The sequence below is a fragment of the Balaenoptera physalus genome (genome assembly GCF_965194825.1).
Source record: "Balaenoptera physalus genome assembly, contig: HAP1_SCAFFOLD_752, whole genome shotgun sequence".
NCBI lineage: Eukaryota > Metazoa > Chordata > Mammalia > Artiodactyla > Balaenopteridae > Balaenoptera > Balaenoptera physalus.
In genome coordinates, this window is record NW_028126017.1 from 262,919 (window position 1) to 278,002 (window position 15,084).

The window sequence follows — 15,084 nt, forward strand, 5'->3', positions numbered from 1 at the left end:
CGGAAGATGCTCACCCATTCAAAAGAGTCCACTGAATTCAAAAGAGACTGAGGATTGCCTTATTCTGGGGGTAGTGCTATAATTTGGGCTACTTGGTAGAGAGAAATGACAACATTGCCTCCCTGAAGGTTGTTGACAATGCTGAAAAACACGTTTGGTTTGTTCTGGTTTGTCTCATCTAGCATCTTAGGTTCTATGGAGGTAACCTGGAGACTCCAGACCTTGAAAAGGACCATGGGAAAATCTGAGCAGATGAGTTCTGTGTGACAACTGTACGGCAGGGTCTGCACGAACCCTGGGATTTGGGGGCTTCTCCTCTCACATGCTACCATCATGCCGTGATTTAATAAAGTTGCCTGGTCAGCAAGATAGTGCTCTGTGCTTTAGTACATGGGTGTATTTTACATGGATGCTATTACATTTGGCCTGTCCACTGCACTCAATACCCACAGTTGCATCTGCAGGATCATTTGTTAAGAAAAATCGGAAAAAGAATGTGTCTTGGCCCTAATAGGTCTAAAAACTTTTAGGAAGCACAGATAAACAGAATGAAAAATCTGACATCCAGAGGCAAAAAGTCCCCAGTACATTCATAGGCCTTTATAAAAATCTGGTTTGCAAGCCCTTTTATTGCCATCTGAATTGCTCAGACTAGTATTTGGGAATACTGACCACTTCTACCAGGCACCTAGCCTGTGAATAAAAGATAGAAATACTGGAGAACTATGATTTTATGAAAAAATATGAGGGACAAGTTTATTATTATAAGATTTGCATCAAACATTTTTGATGTATTCAGTAATATTCTGATTTATATCAGGAGTTGATATACGTCTAGATATTTTAAATTATTATTCACTCTTTCCATTTTCTAACATTTATTTGTAAAAAACAGTGAATTTTACATCACAGCTTATTTGGGATATTGCAGAGTCCAAATAATCAGACGTTCCAGGTTTTAAGAAAATATTTAGTGTCTGATGCCCAGGCCTAAGCATTTTCTGCTAATCAAATCATGTGTATTTATTTCCTGCTAAAACCTGGAGTATTAACTTGTACTAGTAAATGTACTTCCTAAAGTGAGAAATAAATATCTTAACGCTGAGAATTGTTGCTAATATGCTCAGCCATCAATTGTATTGGGAGCATTAGACAAAATCTTTCCTGGCTCCACCAACACATAAGTCTGTTGTGAGGAAATATGATCAATGTCTCGGTACGGGAAAGGTGAAAAATTACAAAGAGAAAAGAAAACATCCAGTCAGTTCAGCTTGTCTCCATCTACTTTCTGTTTGCAATACACAATATAGTAATCTGATATGCCATTTTTGATCAAGTTAAATTTAAAGCAGTCTCATTTGCACTGTCAGTGATGAGTGGCTTGCCGCATTAGAGGGCGTGATTTTCAGCATCTGGGCCATGAATGGAGTTGTCCCTCTTTCTGGAGATGATTGTTTATGCAAGCACTTTGGGGGAACAAAAAAGGAGAACAAAATGTGTGTACACTTCCTCCTAATCAATCTCAATCAGCTCTGGCCAGACCACTCATCTCACCACCATGCCTGCGGTGACTAAAGAGGACACGTCACATGGCTAAAAAGAACATGTTATCCGGAGTTGGAAAGCAGCATCTGAAATGCTAAAGCCAGTTTCATGAAGGGTCACCTACAGTAACAATAATTGTAAAAACAAAAGGTTATTTTCACATGCAAGATCTAGAATGAAAGTCCAGCGTGGTTTACTCTAAGGTAGTTTTTTTACTTTTGGTTTTGGTTTTTTAACTTTTGTTTTGAATAAACTTGGATAAACTGCATAAAGTTCCTTTAGGAGATTTTTGAGAAGAAAAAAATGAAGTCAATATTATAGCATGTTCTTATTTAGAATACACAGATTTCAGCAATCTTGATTTTATATGAGAAATATTAGGTCACTTGTAATTCTAGGAAATATCAATTTAATATTGATGGAAACAAATTCAGCTAATATGAATAGTCAAACCCAATTTGACTGTAAAGATGTAAAGCTTCAAGAACTTTACATTTTTATCTAATGGCATCAATTTTCTTGAATAGGTATATGAATACATGTACGTGTCTGTGGTTTACCCCTTAAAAAAAATCCATGAGTTCTGAAAAATTATACATTCAGGCATTTCCAGTAATTTGTGTTTCTCTGTATAAAAAGGTAAGGTGTATGACCTCAGAGGGGATACTTTGTTAAATGTATTATCTGGAACCCAATCCCAGACTTCAAAATGGGAATGCTAGAGAAACCAGACTAGAAATTTCAAAAGTAAACTCCAGGAGCACTTAGTCCAATGTTGAGTGATGATACTAGCCCATTACTATCTCTACAATAACCAACACTTCCATTAGGGAGCTCACAGAAAACACTGGCAAACAGGTGGTAACATGCTCAGGAATCATGGTTTTCAAAGATGCAAGGTCTGCATCTCTCTGCTTTGGCCCACCTGTCCCTAGAAACGCCTGGATCCCTCCTAACTTCTCTGCTCATTCCTCTTAATATCCTTCATAGACTTCTTTCTTCTATTTATTGCAAAGTCTTTTCTAAGAAATATTTTACTACTTTTCATAAATTAATAGAAAACAAAATAAATACATAAACTGCATAAGTAAAAAATATGTAAAAGAGAAAACATGAAATGTGCAATAAGTTCTAGTCAATTAATTAACATTTGTTATGTGTTGAATCAGTGAAGTACTTTAAAATCATAAAATGCCTTAAAGTTTGAATTATTTGGCTTCGGGGGGTTAGACAGTGGGTCAAATTTATATATATGCACACACATACAATCAAAAATTATGTATAGATTATTCTCTTACTACCTTTATGTATCAGGTAGATGAATTGATCAGCTGCTATGTATAAAGTTCTCGGTGGAAGCTGTGATATTTGAGACATTTCTAATTCTTAATGAACATTCTAGAAGCACAATGACTTATGGGCAAAATAAGAAACTAGGGGTGTAAGACAGACCACCTTCTTTAAAACTTCCAAATACCACAACACAGACCAAGGAAATTTTAACCATACAATCAGGGAGTCTAACATGATTTTCCTCACTAGCTCATACACAAAATATTCCAAAAAGCTAAAACTACTATATATGAAGAATCATCGCCCTCATTATATTCATCCACATTTCATACTATCCACATTTTACATCATAATCATCTAAACTAAAGTGAACTAATATGTTCTCCAGCATTTACCAAGGCAAAGGAAATGTCAATAAAGACTCTGGGATGCTGGCTTTTAACAGAAAACACATATAGATAATCCTTCAGAAGGAATATTGATAAATTGTGCTGTCTAAAGCATGCTTTAGAAATGGGTCTGAAATCAGGTGGTAATATCTAGGGATATTTAGTGAAATGTACACTATATGCAATCAGAGTAGCAACAACCATGAATAAAAAACCCTCATCAGTTGATTGCCACTCTTAAAATAATTAATTTAAATTTGCAAAGAGAGTAGTTTAAATATAAAAAATAAGCTTTGTACTTACCATTTTATAATGATGGCTTATAATATTCTGAGTTATTATTTTTTTAATTAAATATAATGGAAATAAGTTCATCTTAAGCTTCAGGATTTTCCCTTCTAATGTTTATAAACTTCCCAGTGCCACCATATTGATAGCACTGGAGGCCTGAATCATAAAGATACTCTACACATGCAAATTAGAAACACAACACACAAGCCCCTCGGGCCTCTTTAAACTAATTAAATATGGCTTATTTAGTTTTTACAATTTTAGGGAAACCACTGGAAAGTTTAGATGTTAAGCTGATATTAGAATAACCACCAGACCGAAAATGGGTAATTTGATAACTGATCTCATTGAAATCTGGTTTCAATGAGAATATATTTTTACTGGGGTGCTAAAAATGATTATGAATGATGCTTTGAGGAGTAAATATCTGGCCACAAAATGCTTTTTCCTGGGAAAAGACCATGAAGGTGGACAATTAATGGACATGCCTTCCCATCCTGAGCTCATTGAATTTCTTCACCTGTGTTCTTACTCTTCCCTGCCAATCGATTTGATCACTTACTAGGTTCCCAAATTTGATCCTTAAGGACACAGTAAAGTTCAAGCTAGACTTTAACTCTGATCTTAGAAATGTCAAAGAAAGGGAGGAAAACACTCAATTCCTTAGTAGTATCTCCAGAATTTACAGCAGTGCGTTTACATGGGACACAGTTAATTTTCACTTTTACTTTCTGAATTCATCTTTCATTTAAAAAATCTATCCCTTAAAACAGTAGCAAAACAAAAGCAGAAATAGAGACACAGACGTAGAGAACAAATGTATGGATACCAAGGGGGAAAGGGGTGGGGTGGGAGGAATTAGGAGACTGGGATTGACATATATACATTATTGATACTATGTATAAAATAGACAACTGATGGGAACATACTGTATAGCACAGGGAGCTCTACCTAATGCACTGTGGTGACCTAAGTGGGAGGGAAGTCCAAAAGGGAGGGGCTATCTGTACGGGTATGGCTGATTCATTTTGTTGTGCAGTGGAGGCTAACACAACATCGTCAAGCAACCATACTCCAATAAAAGTTAATCAAAAAAAGTAGCAAAGCATTTGAATTTGAAGTGTATGTATTCACTTATTTAATCCACTGAATTAGTATTTGTGCAATAGAAGAGGTAATTCACTCGACAACATTCAAGTAGCAAAAATGGACCTTTCCAAAAAGTAAGTCATTAACTCCCTTCCCACTAATAGGAAGGGAATCTTTATTTTCAGTAGCAGCCTTCACCTGGTCTCCTCCCAGGCCAAGTCCTGGGAATGGAGTCATTTTCCCATGACATCCTTTAGCAGCTTCACATCTTGCAAACATCAGGCTTCCCCAGTGGCTGCAGCACTGGCTCCTTCTTGTGTTGTTGTAGTTATTCATGACCAGCACACTTGACTAGTCACCCTTCTGTCGCCGGTCCTAAAACTAAAAAGGGATGATAACCCTGGAAAAAATCTAGACTTCTCATAAATCTTATTGATGATCATTTGCTGGCAATCAATAAGGAAGGAAGATAGCAAAACAAACCAAAAAATGGATCATAAGCAAGAAGAAAGCTAGCAGAGGAATACTAGCAGATATGATGAACCTGCTGCTTTCTTCAGTTTCATTAAACTCAATATAATTAAGTTTTGACCTATAAGAAGGAATATGAACTAAAAATGAAAATAATTCTCTCTGGGAAAGAATCAGCGTGGATTGACAAGAAGACAGCTGCAGACTCACCGTCTCTGCGATTAAGGCTTGCGAAGCCAGGGCCGTGGCTGCTGGACCGCTCTGAGGAGCTGCTGAGGGAAGCCCGGGGCAGGGCAGACGCCAGAGGAGCGTCACAGCTATCTGGGGGGAAACACCACGTGCGGGTTAATACACTGATTAAAGCTTTCCTGTCCTCTCTTCCTCTCTTCTTCCTTCCCTTTTACTTTCCTTTCCTTCCTATTTCCCTGCCACCCTCCCTTCTCTTCTTCCTTAATTTCCTTTCTTTTTAGTTAACAGGCTAGGAAAATGCTAGAGCCTGTGGCAAACATCAGTCTTGATCAGAGGTGTGTTAGTAAACGTTGAACAACAGGCTCTTAAGGAAAATTAAAAACCCTGATTGGTAGCATTTGCCACTTTCCATGGTGTAAATACTCGTACCATGGCCAATTCAAAGCTATCAACGTGATGTCACTGACCAGGAAGTTGGAAAAAGAATCATTATATAGTATTTTCACCACGCAGACAAAAGGTATGTAAATAACCTCAAGAGCACTGATAACAGCAAGATGACATAAAGTAGGAAGTGGTGAGTTTTCAGAATGTATTACTTTTGTCTTAATATGATTTAATTAATTATGTTTATGTAATTTAATTTTTAATAATGATTGTATTTTCATGCAAAATTCATGAAAAGTTAATGATTGGCTCTTGCTAGCTGCTAAAAATTGGTTCCAGCACGTCACTCCTAAATGGGAAAATATTAAAAGTATTTCCTTGAAAATCAGAAAGAACACTTTCACAGACACCACTGTTTCTATTGAACATTGCACTGAAAGTCCTATCAGTACGTAAGAGAAAATTTAAAAATTAAAAGCACAAAATTGGATTAAAAAGAGCAACCGTTATCGTTTCCAGATGATATGATTATGGAGGTAGAAATTCTGAAAGTCATTGGCTAGCTTAACAATTCATTATACAAAAGCTGATAGTATTTCTAAACTTATCCATAGTTAGAAATTAAATAGAATAGCAAATACTAACAAAACATATAAAGTATCTAAGAATGAATCTTACAGAATTTGCAGGACATTTATGGAGATTATTATAAAAATTGTATTGAAAGACATTAAAGAAAAACTACATAAATTCAGACTACAATGATTGCAAATAGGAAGACTACTTTTAAGGTACTGGTTTTCCCTAGCTTGATCTAAAGATTCATTAGAAGTTCAGTCAAAGCTCAGGAGGGTTTTTCACAGAACTTGAAGCAGTGAACCACACAGCTCAGGGATTCTTAACGTGTGGTACAAACATGATATAGGGGGTCTGTTGAGATGAATAGAAAAAAATTACATCTTTATTTTCACTAACCTATAGCTAAAATTTAGCATATTCTTCAGTCACAAATGTAGACAAACCAGACTATATTCACCAGTGCCCGTGCATATGTTACCAACATAAGTTACAGATATTTTAATAGCAATCGTTGTCACAGACATCTAGAAATATTGTTTATGGTCCCCTTTACTTCAAAATAACAGTATTTATTAAAGTCACCACTAGATCTTGTTTTTGAATGCCCTAATAACTAAGAAGACACTATGTTACAATTTCTAGTACATTGATATCAGCATTTCAATATAACTATTTACTTTGTAACCATATGTATACATTTTATGCACTTACAAGCATTGCTGTGAGAAGGGGTCAGGCTTCAGCAAAGTGCCCGAAGGGTCCTTGGCACAAGGAAGAGCAAAGAAGCTCCCGCTGTGAGTGTGTGCACTGCAAGTACAAAGCTGTTGAGACATTACTGGGGCATTATTAGCCATTCAGAAGATTCCAGAAGATTGGGATCATCCACAATCCACAGTCAGCTGTGCTAACTCGAATGTGAACGTGACAATTTCTCAGGGGACAATTTCTCTGCCTGTTGAGCAGACCAGGCCTGCATCATTCCCCCTTTAGGTAAAGGGGTCCCAGGGATCTAAGTAACCTGCTCAAAGTCACAGAGCTGGTTGAGGGTAAGTGAAGATTATCTCCATCAACTGTTTAGCTTGGGAAGCCTGCTCCTTTCCCAGCCTCCCCCATCCCCCCCCAGCACGGCTTCCTTTCTGAGTCTCCCCAGACGCTCCCCACTCAGTCCCCTCTGCTCACATCTTTCTCATCTCACCGTATTGGGGTCTCTCCTTTCTGGGTTGGAAACAGTGAGGACCAAGTGTAGATTCTGGAGCCAGACAGGGTGTGGGCATGACATTTACCAAGCTGCCTACTCTTGGGAAGTCACTGGCCCTCCCTAAGCCTCAGTTACCTCATCTGTACAATGAGGATGTCACACAACTGAATCACACAACTGGACAAAGGGGAATCACACAATTCATAGGGTTTCTATGAGGATTAATAGTGTTTGCTTTTATTATTTTCAGTATGGTAAGACAAGTCATCACATAAGCTTCTTCCAAATATTCTATAAGGACGTTTTCCCTATAAAGAGATATAGAAGGCAGCATGCAACGTTCCAAGCCATATTCTCATTTTTTATTCTTTCCTCAAAAGAAGGCATATGAATCTTAGTCTTTAAAAAAAAAAAAAAAAAAAAGAGTAAGATGTACTCGCTCTTATGGAGTCATCTTTGCCTTTGAGAAACAATTTTAAAAGTGATCATTTTCTTTACAACCCTAATTGGTTGTTCCAATTCACTTCCACACAGTCAAATTTGAGAATGCACGTGATCAAAAAACGTGACCATGTCCAATAAGGTACTTGGAAAAGAGCGGCTCTGTGTTTGGACAGTGTTTTCAGTACATTCACTGTGTTTTTAACTAAATTACATTCAAGTAAGGTGAAGTCTCAGATGCCACCCAAAAATCTCCTTAACCATTGTTTTCAATTTGAAATGTCTATATTTTATACTACGATTCCTGGAGCCAAAATTGTTAAGACACAATTTAATTTTCTTTTTCTGGAATCATTAAAAAATATTTGATTTCCACTGAATATTATTCTTATCAATAGTCTGATACATACTATTTCTATCCAAAAAAAAAAAGATGAATCCTGAAATGCTTCAAAGCTACAACAATTATTCATAAATAATTGTTTTTAACAAACGAGATGGCAAAACAACTGAAAAGTACAACTATTTACCACTTAGGGGGAAAATGAGGTGAGTACAAGTAATAATCTTGTAAGAATTAACAAATGAAAATAGACAGATAATATTACAGTTCAATAGGCTAAAGCAAGTTTATTTCTCTTCATAATAACACTCATATTAAGAAGAAATTATTCTATGAAATAATCTCAGTTTTGAAATGCACTTATTCCTTCAAAAGTTCAAATGTACTCAGAAGCTCAAATGTTCTCAGAAAAGCTTAGCAACTCTAAAGGGAAACTGATGATCCGTTGTAACGTGTCTTATAGAAAATACAGACACACCGTAATTGTTCATGATTTATGTATGATTCAGATCAGAGTGCTCAGAACAGCCTTGTGTGCATGCTTCTATAATAAGTTCTTATGTATTAAATGAGCAAACATTGTCTCAGTAGTTGTACCTATTGTAACATCATTTTAATCAATAGCCTATTGTTTGTCCTGCCAACAGAACAGCTTTATACTGAAATTATTAAACAATATTTCAGCTTCTGTTTTTAAAAATTATATATATATTCTTTTCTCCAGGTAAAATCTTAGAAATTTGGAACTTCCCATAGCTGGGGAAAACATAATTGCCTTAATCCTCTCAATCTAAGTGACACTATCTGAGTGTTTTCCAGACCCTTGACCTCCTCCTAAAACTACTTAAATCTACCCCCTCCATAAATAAAAAACAGTCCCAGACAAACCTCTTTGGATTACTACAGCTCCTTGGTGATGCATGCTCTTAGTTTCTTCAGAACTTTCAAATCCAGTTTATACACAACTGTATATAAATGGCATCTTTTCAATATGCATTATGTTCTAAAGTAGACTAAAAATTCCTCAGCAAAGAAAATGTCACTTTACTGAATTCATTGATGAGCTCTAGTAGTTATCTGGTAGCACCTTTAGGATTTTCTATGTCTAATATCATATCATCTGCAAACAGTGACAGTTTTACTTCTTTCTTTTCCAATTTAGATTCCTTTTCTTTTTCTTCTCTGTTTGCCACAGCTAGGACTTCCAGAACTATGTTGAATAAAAGTGGTGAGAGTGGACATCCTTGTCTTGCTCCTGATCTTAGAGAATATGCTTTTAGATTTTCACTGTTGAGTATGATGTTAGCTGTAGGTTAGTTGTATATGGTCTATATTATTTTGAAATATGTTCCCTCTAGGACCCTTTCTGGAGAGTCTTTAATCATAAATAGGTGTTAAATTTTGTCAAAAGCTTTTTCTGCATCTATTGAGATGATCATATGGTTTTTATTCTTTAACTTGTGGTGGTGTATCACAGCCATTGATTTGCAGATACTAAAAAATCCTTGCATCCCTAGGATAAATCCCACTTGATCATAGTGTATGATCCTTTTAATGTATTGTTGGATTTGGATTGCTAGTATTTTGTTGAGGACAGATGAATGGATAAAGAAGATGTGCTACATATATACAGTGGGATATTACTCAGCCATTAAAAAGAATGAAATAATGCCATTTGCAGCAACATAGATGGACCTGGAGATTATCATACTAAGTGAAATAAGTCAGACGGAGAAAGACAAATATCTATTAAAAAATTTAAAACAATAATTCAAATAATTATTTTAATAATATAATAATAACCTTCCAAAACAGAAAGCACAAAGTCCAGAGGGCTTCCCTGGTGAATTCTGCCAAACATTTAAGGAAGAAATCATGCCATGTCTCCATAATCCCTTTTAGAAGATAGAAACAGAGGAATACTTTTTAACTTATTCTATGAGGCTAATAGTACCATAATACCAAAACCAATCACAGATATTACAAGAAATGAAACCTACAGACCAATATTTCTCACGAACACAGATGCAAAATCCTCAACAAAATATTAGCCATCAAATCCAACAATGTATAAGAAGAATTACAGGGAATTCCCTGGCAGTCCAGTGGTTAGGACTCCATGCTTCCACCGCAGGGGGCCCGGGTTCAATCCCTGGTGAGGGAACTAGGATCTCACAAGCCACACGGTGTGGCCAAAAACAAAATAATAAAGTAAAATAAAATAAAAATTTCAACAGATTTTTAAAAAATAGAAGAATTACATACTGAAACAAGTGGAATTTGTCCCAGGTATTCAGCGCTGGTTCAACATTCAAAAATCAGTTTATGTAATCCATCACATCCACAAGCTAACAAAGAAAAATCACATGGTGCTATCGATAGATGAAGAAAAGCATCTGACAAAATCCAACACCCATCCATGGTAAAAACTCTTGGTAAACTAGGAATAGAGTTGAACTTTCACAAATTGATAAAGAATATCTACTGAAAACTTACAGCTAACACCACACTTAATGGTGAGAAACTGGAAACTTTCCCCACTAAGATCAAGACTAGGCAAAGATTTTCCCTCTCAGCACTCCTTTTCCACATCCTACTAGAAGTCTTAGTTAATGCAATTAGACAAGAAAAGGAAATAGAAGGGATACAGATTAGGAAAGAAATGTCTTTGTTATGGATGACAAGATCATCTATGCAAAAACTCCTGGAACTAATAAGTGGTTATAGCAAGGTCACAGGATACAAGGTTAAAATACAAAAGTCAATTGTTTTTCTATATACCAGCAATGATCAAGTGGAATTAGGAATCTGAAACACTATGCTATTTACATTAACACCTAAAAAATATAAAATACTTAGGTATAAATCTAACAAAATATGCATGAGATCTATATGAGGAAAACTACAAAACTCTGAGCAATTAATCGAGGAAGAACTAAATAAATGGAGAGATACTCCATGTTCATGGACAATACTCAATATTGATTGTCAAGATTTCAGTTTTTCCCAATTGATCTATAGATTCAAGGCAATCTCAATCAAAATTCAAGCAAGTTATTTTGTGGATATCAACAAACTGATTCTAAAGTTTATGTGGTGAAGCAAAAGACCCAGAATGGCCAAAACAATATTGAAGAAGAACAGAGTGGTAGGAATGACACTACCTGATTTCAAGACTTACCATAAAGGTACAGTAATTAAGACAGTGTATTGGCAAAAGAACTGGCAAATAGATCAGTGAAACAGAACAGAGAGCCCTGAAGTAGACCTACACAAATATAATCAATTGACCTTTGACAAAGTAGCGAAGGCAATACAATAGAGCAAAGATAGTCTTTTCAATAAGTGGTAATGGAACAAATGGACTTCCATAAGCAAAAACATGAATCTACACACAGACTTTTTACCCTTCACAAAAATTAATTCAAAATGGTTCACAGATCTAACTGTAAAGCACAAAACTATAAAACTCCTTGAAGATAACATAGGAGAAAATCTAGATGAACTTGTGTTCTGCAAAGACTTTGTAGATACAAAGCCACGATCCATGAAGAAAAGAACTGATAAGATGGACTTTATTAAAATTAAAAATTTCTGCCCTGCAAAAGACAGTCAAGAGAATGAAAACACAAGCCATAGGATGGGAGAAAATATTTGCAAAATACACATCGAACAAATGAGTTTTATCCAAAATATGCAAAGAACTCAAACTTACCAATAAGAAAACAAACAACTCCAATTACAAAATGGTCCTAAGCTGACTTTAACAGACACTTCACCGAAGAAGATATACAGATGAGAAAGAAGCATATGAAAAGATGCTCCACATCATATGTCTTCAGAGAAATGCACATTAAAACAACAATGAGATACCACTACACTCCTATGAAAATGGTCAAAATCTGGAACACTAATGACACCAAATGCTGGCAAGGATGTAGAGCAACAGGAACTCTCATTGGTGGTGGGAATGCAAAATGGTGCAGCCTTTTTGGAAGACTGTTTGGCCGGTTCTTACAAAACTAAACATATTCCTACGTGCAATCCAAAATCTGTTCCTTGGTATTTACCCAAAGGGGATGAAAACTTATGTCTACACAAAAACAGGCACAAAAATGTTTATAGCGGCTTTAGTCATTAAACGCCAACACTTGGAAGCAACCAAGACACCTTTAGTAGGGAATGGATAAACAAACTGTGGTACATCCATATAGTGGAACATTAGTCATAAAAAGAAATGATCCATCAAGCCATGAAAAGACACAGAAGAAACCCAAATGCATATTACTAAGTGAAAGAAGCCAGTCTTTAAAGGCTACATACCATACGATTCTCGCTATATGATATTCTGGAAAAAACAGAAGTGTGAAGCCAGTAAAACGATCAGTGGTTGCCAATGTTTAGATGGGAGAGAGGAATGAATAAGAGGAACACAAGGGATTTTAAGAGCAGTGAAACTATTCTGTACAATAATATAATGCTGGATACATGTCATTATACATTTGTCCAAACCCACAGAATGTACAACACCGAGAGTGAAACATCAACTATGGACTTGGGGTGACTATCATGTGTCAGCACTGATTCACCAATTGTAAAATAAAAAAAGTATCAACACCACTCTGGAGAAGGATGCTGGTAATGGCAGAGGCTAAGCATGTGTGAGGGAAGGGGGTATATGGGAAATCTCTGTACTTTCTGCTCAATTTTACATAAACCTAAAACTGCTCAAAAAATAAAGTTTATTTTTAAAAAAGGGCAGGGGGGCTTTCTCTTTATCAACTACCCTGAGTATTCACTTAAAAATAAGTGCTATGATTTAAATAACTTACTGAGAAAGAAGAGAAACTTTCAGGGTTTTTTTTTCCCCAGTTATACATCCTGGAGCCCATTTATAAAACTTAGTTCTATCCCTTCATGGTTTTAAAATTGTGCAAGGGTGTGTGACTCTACCAGCCTTCAGAGCAATCAAATATCTGGAGGGAGAATGGCTGTAGTTTTTCATGGATTGTCCTGCTTCAGCACCCTAAGCAGACAAGGATTTAGATCTGTTTTAAAGGTCACTTTTAATTATCCCAATTATTATTCACTCATGACTGCTGAAAAATTATATTCGACAAAAGGAACAGATTCCCAGTGGTGGGAGTGTTTCTAAAATTATAACTTGTGCCAGTTTAATGAATCATACTGCTTCTCATACAGGAACAGCACTTTTTTTTTTTTAAAGAACCACTATTTATCTTTATTTCTTCAGCTTCTATCACAGTGCCTGGCACATGGTAAGCATTTGATAAATGTTTGCTGAATTGAATTGATCACAAGTCCGAGAGCAACTTTCTTAAATCTCCATATCTAAGTTATATTTCAACCCTGACATATATTGAGCTTAAAACATTGAAACAGCCAAGTTCATCCTAACAGAAAAATCATGCGGTCTTAATTTCCAGGATGGGTGTGGGGTAGGTATGTGATAGTGGGACCCAGGAAAATATAGATAGAGAAGAGGGGTTCTCACTAATAGGAAGGGACTGCCAATGAAGTATTCATTTCAGAAGGCATTCTCATTCCTGCTTAAACAGGGCATGTCAGGAAAATTCAGCAATCCAACACACTCAGATATTTTTCAAAAATAATTCACAAATGGAAAGATGAGAACATGTCTGTGTTAGAAGTAACATCTCTAGATTTATCAAGATTGTATAATTTTGTGCAATGAAATTCAGGGGAGAAATAGACACAGCAGTTTTTCAGACACTGATACCCAAGGGGCAATTCCCCATCCCTGCCCCTGAAATTCTGATTTAGTGAGAGGATTTATTTATGTACTTAAGGCAGACACATTCTGTTCTTCAGAGAAGGAAATGTACAACACTTGGGACAGGAGCTGAGAGATCTCTGCAGTGGATGAAAACCTCAACTGTGCCAGGAGAGACCCTCAACGTGGCCACCAGGAGTGTGCACTAAATTGCAGTTTTCATTTGAGTAGCCCTGGTATCTGTATTATGTTCTGTGGTTATTAAACCAGAATTGGAGAGTTGGGCAGTGTAAAAGACATACTTTCAAAAATCTGAAGCCCTATCACGCTAGTGCCCAGAAAGATGCACTTGGGAAACTCAGCTGTTGACTCATATTAGTATTGATATTACTTTAAATATTTAGTTTAAAAAGACTTTCACTATCCATAGCTCATTAACTGGAAAACTTCCTTGCTTGTACATAAATCTGAAATATCCATTTAAGGGGTAAAGTCTAATATTCCACACAACTTACTCAAATTGTTGAAATAGTCACAGAGCAATGAAATATGCAGTTTTGGGGTGACGTCAGTATCATGATAGTGTGAATCGTTCCTTTTTTCTCTCTCTCCTTTGATTTACAACTATTAGGACGTCCATAACCAGAAAGAAAAAAAAAAGCACCTATCCACAGCATACAACGACATCCAAGAGATCCATCCACCTGTGCATCCAAAGTGGGTGGATTGGACCATGGAGTAGGTAGCAGGGATTGAGGTAAGTGACTGCAGAGCTGGTGGCAGGAGGCTGTGACAGCACAGAAGGCGGCTGCTGTTCTGGCAGCGAGCCAGCACCACCTTTCTGGCAGAGGAGCTGGAGGATGAAGGCAGTGACTGGAAGTCTGCCCAGCCACGTGTGTTACACCTGGCGGGACCAGTTGCTCTCTCTGAGGAGAGACTGCAGTGAATGGGCAGAGGGAAAGGAAAGGTAAGTAGACAGACAAAGAGAACTGAAGTAAAATGTCTCCTGCTGTCTGCCCCTGGAGGCAAGGGGACTGACCACCCAAGGACCCCTGGGACACCACCCCCATCCCAACTTGAGGATACCTCTACCAGGCCATGGACACCCACAAAG

General features: G+C 36.7%; 1 protein-coding gene across 10 annotated transcripts in view; it reads right to left on the reverse strand.

The window, feature by feature from the left end:
- LOC309653649 (V-type proton ATPase subunit B-like) overlaps positions 1-15,084 on the reverse strand; it is a 248,640-nt gene that overhangs the window by 143,609 nt on the left and 89,947 nt on the right. For 2 of the 10 annotated variants that reach the window (XR_014259325.1, XR_014259326.1), the window contains one exon: positions 5,087-5,399. The exons of the other annotated variants lie outside the window; for them this stretch is intronic. The gene's annotated coding sequence lies outside the window, so the exon portion shown is untranslated. Of the gene's footprint in view, positions 1-5,086; positions 5,400-15,084 lie in introns of those variants that run through there. 10 annotated transcript variants of the gene reach the window in all.